General features: G+C 39.7%; 1 long non-coding RNA gene across 1 annotated transcript in view; it reads left to right on the forward strand.

Annotated features, from left to right (window-relative positions):
* The window catches only part of LOC109300098, an 18,692-nt gene extending 13,100 nt beyond the window's left edge, over nucleotides 1–5,592 (forward strand). The window contains exon 3 of the long non-coding RNA XR_002098114.1: nucleotides 5,582–5,592. This is a non-coding gene — a long non-coding RNA (uncharacterized LOC109300098). The remainder of the gene's footprint in view (nucleotides 1–5,581) is intronic.
* Nucleotides 5,593–7,216: the final 1,624 nt, after the last annotated feature.

Below are 7,216 nucleotides of genomic sequence, written 5' to 3' on the forward strand. Positions count from 1 at the left end.
TCTGAAGTGCGGGTTGTGGTCCAGGAAGCCAAATCTGGCATGACGACACCAGCTCCGGAGGCGCCAGTTCACCTCACGGATGCAGGTGCTCTGCCACTGATGTCCTTTACTAACTGGGAGGAGGGACGAAAAGACCACCTGGGACCCCAACTCTCTAAGCTTGGCTCCCAGAACCACGTCATCCATGATCTGATCCAGATTACTCCGGGCCGCATCATTGGTTAACATGTGGATGAGGACCATAGGATAGTAGTCGGAAGGCCGGATGAGGTCAGTGATCTTCCTTGTGACGTCCCCAATCTTGGCTCCTGGGAGACAGTACACTTCTCTCACATTGGGGTCTGTGCAGCTGATGGGTCCCTCTGTTCTTCTGAGGAGGGAGTCCCCTATGACGATGACCTGTGGTCTCTTCCTCTGGGTCACTGGATGATAATCAGGAGGTACGGATGCTGGCTTGTTCGATGAGAGCGTGGCTTTCTCCCTTCCTCCTTCCTCATGCCCAGTCTCCTCCAGCACTGCCAGGGCTGTACTGGGGTGACAGTTGTACTGGGGTGACAGTTGATGCAGCTGCGCGCTGCCTGTGATGCCGCCTGGCCCTGGAGGTGACCGTCCTCCATTCACCTCCTGCAGACTCCTGGGTGGTGACAGCCTGAGGGGATGGGCCCTGCAGAGAGAGAAAGTACCCGTCAATCTCGTCCTCCATGGCCCTGATCCCCCACAGCCTGCTCACCTCCACCTGGCGCTCTCTCACCTGCCCCTCCAGCGCTGCAATCCTGGCACAGGTGATACAGGTGAGAGAAGCCTCCGTTCCCATGTCCCCCCCCGGCCCCAGGGACCAAGCCAGGCAGCCCCCACAGGCAGGTGGCCCCACCTTCGTGGAAGCTTCACCGGTCCCCAGGCCAGGAGATAGCCATGGGGCAGGAGGGAATATAAAAAATATTTTATTAAATAGTAGAAAGCTATTTTGATATCTATATATAGTATTTTGTGCAACAACTTCCAAAATCTTTGTTTTTCACTTATTTTATTTTAGTAATTTAATCCTGATCCTATAAAAGACTTTCATGGGCTTGGCCACAAGCACCTGACTTTTTACTATTGAAGTCAAAGACTATACGCAGGCTTAAAAATAATCTTGTGTGTAAATCTGATGTTTCTTCTCCTAATAACCACCTCCCCTGCTTGTGATTCCATTATTCCATGACTCCCTCTTCCCGCCTCCTCAAGATGCCTCCTCCACAATCCACCCTGTCCCCCACAATGATATGTTTCAGTCTCACATTCCTAATCCACCATTAGGTCCATTCCATTAGTCTACAGCACATAATCTAAAGCAATGGAGCCTTTCTTTCCCAGAATCCCATTTCTTATGATTCTACTCCCTTAGATTCCCTTCCTGTATGGATTTCTGCTTAGCAGTGGCTGCTTTTCTGCTTTTCTTGGAATCTCTCAGATTCTCTTATCAACTTTTTATTCATATCTATCTCTTCTACAGTAGCGATGCATAGCATTTGCACGGGGTGTATGTGCACCCCCTGAGAGCACTGGTGCACCTCCAGACTGGCTGTACTCCCCTCTTACATGATGGGCAGGGGGGGCAGGCAGGAGTGTGGGTACCTCCCCACTGTGAGTGCCAGCTGGGGACTGGGAGCCCCTAATGTAGCACCATGGCCACTTCTGGAAGTGCCATGGCCACTTCCAGCAGCGCTGTGGCTGCTTCCTGATCAGTGAGTTTTGCTGTTGTGGGACTCCCCCTCCCCAGTTTGTGAGATTGGCCATGGGGGGGTGCCTCTCAATCACTGAGTGGTTGCTGGGGTGTCACGTGCTCCCTTTAACTAAGATGGCACCAGTCGCCCATGCTCTTCTACATATTCTTTTCTTGTATATTGTTTCTCCCCACCTTTTTCAAATACCTCCTCAGCGGGTGCATCTACATGATCAACTAATTTGACACAATAAACTTTAGCTCAATTCATGCTGGAGTCAGCTACTCCCAGATGCAGCATTTACACATGCACCCAAGACCGCAGCAGTCTGAGTCTGAGCAGAGCAGCCCCAGGCTGTCAGCATCCTCAGGGGGTCAGCCCCAAGCTCCAAGTGATGGGGACAGGCAGTGGAGGGGCTGGTTGGGGCAGGAGGTTGCTACAACGTGAGGCTACCCAGAAGGCAGCCCTTGAACTGTAGCACCCTCGTGCTCCAGTCAGCCCCATCACTGTCTACATGTGTATTGCAATGGCATAAATTACGCTGCCATAGGATACTAGTTGTCCCAGACAAGTGCTGTCTTATGCTGGAGTTAATTTACTGAGTCCTAATATGGGTGCATGTGTAGACGGTGACACTTTACTGGGGAACTAATGAGTCAACTCAGCATTAAAGTGCACGTGTAGATGCATTCAGTGATTCCTTCCTTCTGCTTCTGCAACACTTCTCTGCCCAACCCTTTTGCCCTGACAGTGATATGGCCTGAGTTTTTCTCCCCATTCCTCATAAACACACAATTCTATTATTTAAAGCAGACTTTGTTGTAGGCAGCAACTATTAAACTGTTTGGATTTTGTTGCTCTGTTCCTGTATCATCATGTTGGTTATATAGCATACAAACCTGGGCTATATGGATACTTAAGGCTTGATCCATCCACTATGGGATTCTTTCCACTGATTTTAATAGGTGATTAAATCAGACCTTGATATCTGGTGAGTAAGCAGTCCTTCCAGTGTATTTGATATTTTCACTATGGAATATGCAACAACACAAAATGACCCAGGAAAAATAAGGCATCTATTCTTCAGCATTCATCTTCAAGTCTTGGCAATAACGGTATTACACAAATATTTTTAAATACTATCCTAGGGTATTGTTTATCTTTCTTCACCCATCAGTCCAGGGAAAACAGACTTCCATCTTAGAAATCTATTTGGTTAAAGCAACAGTCACATGAAAATAACCTTGTTGAATCTTTGTTAAAAGAAAATATATTAATCTCTGATTGTCAACTTGGAACTTTTTGTTATGTAGTATGCTTTCCTATTTTCATTAAACCTGTCACTTTCAGTATAGAGGACCATCACTTTCTTGGCGATAAAACATTTAGAGCTTATTGTAACTGTGGTTGTGCAATTTTGCATATTTATTGCATTAATCTCTACATTTGGAATCTGAAATTATGGTAATTTCTGACCAAAATAAATAGAAGTTAGGAAACCATTGACATTTTTTCCCATCCTGAGGGCTTATTTTTCAGCCAATTTGGGGCGTGTACAATGGAAATGATAAGCTATTCAAGTTTTGTGTCAACTATTCCCATAAATTGTGGGGATGGAAAATATCTATTTTTGCATTGCCTGGGTTCATGGGTGAACAAGAACCTGTACTATATTAGAACAGGACAAACCATGTGAATATGAATACAAAGTGTACAGTTTTAATAATACACATAATAAAAATAGAAAAATAATTTAATAGTGTTGAGGCGATGTTGTTTCCATGATGGTCCAGGAGATAAGGAAGAATTAATGTGGCAGCATCTTTTTTGGACCAACTCTATGGCTGGTATAGATACAGGCTGTTTTCAGGTCTCACAGTACCCTTATTGCAGAGGCCTGAGGAAGGGTACTATGATATCCCAAAGCTTGTCTAAGTCTGTACCAGCCATACATTTGATCAAAGAAAATATATCAACTGCAAAAACAATTTGAGGTTCTTCCTGTGTTTGGAACTAACGTTGAGTTTCAGCAACTCAGGTCTGCAAAAAATGCCTCTCTGCTGAGCATACTTCATCCTTCATGTTGTTTTTGCTTTTTATTTTAATTAGAAAATAATTTTGCTTTAATTTCTTTCATCTTAGTTTCCTACCTTTAAAATGAGGATAGAAATACCACTTATTTTTACAGCAGTCCTGTGAGATTAAATCTATAATGAGCACTCAGATCTTAGGGTAAGACCATCTCAGAAACATCCATGAACTTGTCTTTAGCACAGTGATTGAATAGTGTAAGTAATGAGAGACCTGAGAGGGAGTGGTAACAAGAAATTCAGGATAACTAGCCTCTCTTTGAATGCAGCAGGCATCTTATGTAAAAAAATGGCATGTGATCTTGTAATTAAGGACATAATTATAATGAAGCCCAGTGCATGATCCATTCATGGATTTTTTTTCAAAATTTGAGTGCTAACTTTTCAACTTTAATATATTTTTAACTTGGATAAAGAGTATATTGATGTCTAATTGCTGTGTTTTGTGAGGCTTGGAACTATATTAATTTGTGTTACTGGAAATCAGAAGTATGGAATATACTCATATATTTCAAATAGTGACAAGATTAGACAAGACCCTGAAAGCAAGGCCCTGGGAGTTGGAGGGAAAAGTGAGGAGAGAGATCCTCATACATCATGTGTATAGCATGCAGCAAATGAATAATCCTGCTGGAGTCACTAGAATCCTTTTCAGACTTAAAGTTCAGCATGTGCTTTACTAGACTGAAAAAGAACAGGATAGAATAAAAAAAATATATAAAAGCAGACAAATCTAACTGCCCCCCATTGCTGTTGTTTAAATGAAACCTTTCAAAGTGAGAGGAATGCAATAAATAATATGTGCATGTTAAACATACAACAAAAACCTGCTGAAGACCCAAAAACAATGAGTAATTGCACCTTGGCATCAGAAAGGATGGAGGGAATTTTGATAACAGCAATGTGAATGTCTTAGATCAGGAACATTAAAAAGAATGATGTGCTAGGACTGAGTTAAAAAATCACAACAAGATATATTAGAATTTAATATTACTTTAGCCTGGTGTCTGTGTCCCCCATGCCCTTGCCCCTCCAAATAAATGCAACTTTGCTAACCTGTTAACTGATTACATTTTCAAAGTTTGAGCTGTTTTTATTTTTTATTTTTTCCATGTGATTGGCTATACAAATTATAGGCTACTCCTTGATTTCAGTTATAGACTTGTACTTGCATATGTAGATTTCAATTTACATAAATATTTGATTTTAGAAAAGGAAAAATTAAAGTTCTTTCAGCAAAGACAGTTTCTAGGAAAAGTTGATCTTTAAAACACCTAGATGGTTTGATCCACGGGTCTCAAACAACTTTACAAAAACCAGTACAACCATTCCTACTTTACAGACTGAGACACAGGCATAGAAAAAAAAGGCACAGAAAAAAGTCCATGGTCTTGTAAACTAGTGGCTGATTCACAAATAGAACGTGAATCATTTGAGCTTCTAGGCAATTCTCTATACTCCACCTCCCTAAATGCTCATGTGAAGAGCTGTGGCTAGGACCAACATCAGTCAATTTAAAACACTGGATCAAATATCTACCACTCTTCCCTGCCCCTCTCCTTGTCATTTTATTTGCTCAGCTATGCATTGAATTACATTTGGCTAAAGCCCCAATTTTAAGTGAACATGTGTAATATGTGCAGATCTTCAAACAAGTAGTCATACTGATTATGGGCATAACACAAAGTAATCAGTGCTTTTCTGAATCAAGACCTAGGTGTTAAAGGGAGGTAGAAAAGGCTTACATTTTTGCCAATTTTGGCTTAAGATTAAGTATCTCGATAGCAATGGTACCATATTTGCAGCTTTATAGATTTGTAATAGCTGACCAATGATATTTGAATACATAAAGTCCCAATTTAGAAAGGCAGATTTATTTAGAAAGGATGGTTGAGCATATGCAGTTAGTAAGAGTTTTGTTGTTTTACTAGCATGAATTTAAGCAAATGCTTAAAGGTTTTTGTTGGGTTAGGGATTACATATAAATACTTAACAATGGACCTTCATCATATAAATGCTGGGCATATTTTCTAGGGTTTGTAAAGTATGAATACATTTTAGTTCTTCTGATTTTTTTAAATGTACCTTGCAAATATATCCTAGTATTTAAAATGAGCAGGAATTGGAAGGCGATAAATATTATTTCTAGTACAAATATTATTATTCCTGCATATTTTCAATAAGTATCTCCAAAGTTCATTAATAACATATACATGTATTCCTTAAGAAATAATTTGATATTACAGCAGAGTACCTTGGGAGGTCATAAAAATAATAAAATTGTAAGAAGAATAGGTCAGTCTTTCACTATATAAATTATCTTTACTGAAATAAATTCATGTTAGCATATTTTGTTAGCATTTTTCATGGGAATAAGCTTTGTGATGTCTAATTTATTATATGGATTGTACAAAGCTGAACTGCTCTGACCTTTTCAATATGTTGTTTTAGGATTGGTTACCCATTCCACTTCATTACTTCAGGCTATAGAGGTTTAAATGCAAAAGAAGTGAAATAGGCAGCCAATAAAATGACAAAGTTGTACAAAGGTTAAAGAATTACACAGCATTCCACTAAAACTGACAAGCATTAAAGTTTGGATTTCTCATTCCAATGACAAAGATGATAATGAGAACAGAAAACAGCACTATATAATCCATTGTCATGACAATGATTGTAATTAAATGGGAAAGGATATAAAAGCAACCTGCTCTTATAATAATTTATATATTCCTATCTATGGCTCCCCTTAGGTTTTTATTTAATTCAGAGCCAATACTCTCGTGCAACCTTTGTGATTCTTTGCAAGATATACAGGACAATATGTAGAGAGTGACATCATGATCTGTGTATGTTTAAGGACTATCACCCCTTTTCTGTTCTTAACATTCTGGAGGAAAAGCAGGTCTAGATAAAGGTACAGATAAAGAATCTTGCTCCTCAGTTGTTACAAGTTTAAGCATAAGATTCAGTGACACATCTCTTATATGCATTACTACATACCTCTACCTCTACCACTGTAACCACTAATTCTGGAAATGACTTTTAAAATGACTCTTTTCATGGAAGGAAAATGGAAACAAACAAGCAAATATTAGGCATCATTTTTATTGTTATAATGTATGAAGGAACCTATCCAACGTTAGGTCACTATATAAAAACATATTGGTTAGGATCGTTTTTCATTTAAACTATTTTTTAACTGTTTTCTACTTTTTTTCTTTTGATTTTTTTTTAAACAAGCGCCTGCTTTCCATGGGAAAGCTTGCTGAAAACTTCCAGATTCCATTTTTGACACAGTCTAAATTTGTCCAAATATGCCTTGTATTTATCCTAGAGAAAATCACCAGTTGTTATCCCTGCCTCAATAGTTCTAAAGTTCTTTGAGTGCTAATCATTGGTTTGTTGTTGTATGAAACC

Source organism: Gavialis gangeticus, unplaced genomic scaffold, assembly GCF_001723915.1.
Source record: "Gavialis gangeticus isolate Ggan-Ray unplaced genomic scaffold, GavGan_comp1, whole genome shotgun sequence".
Classification (NCBI taxonomy): Eukaryota; Metazoa; Chordata; order Crocodylia; family Gavialidae; genus Gavialis; species Gavialis gangeticus.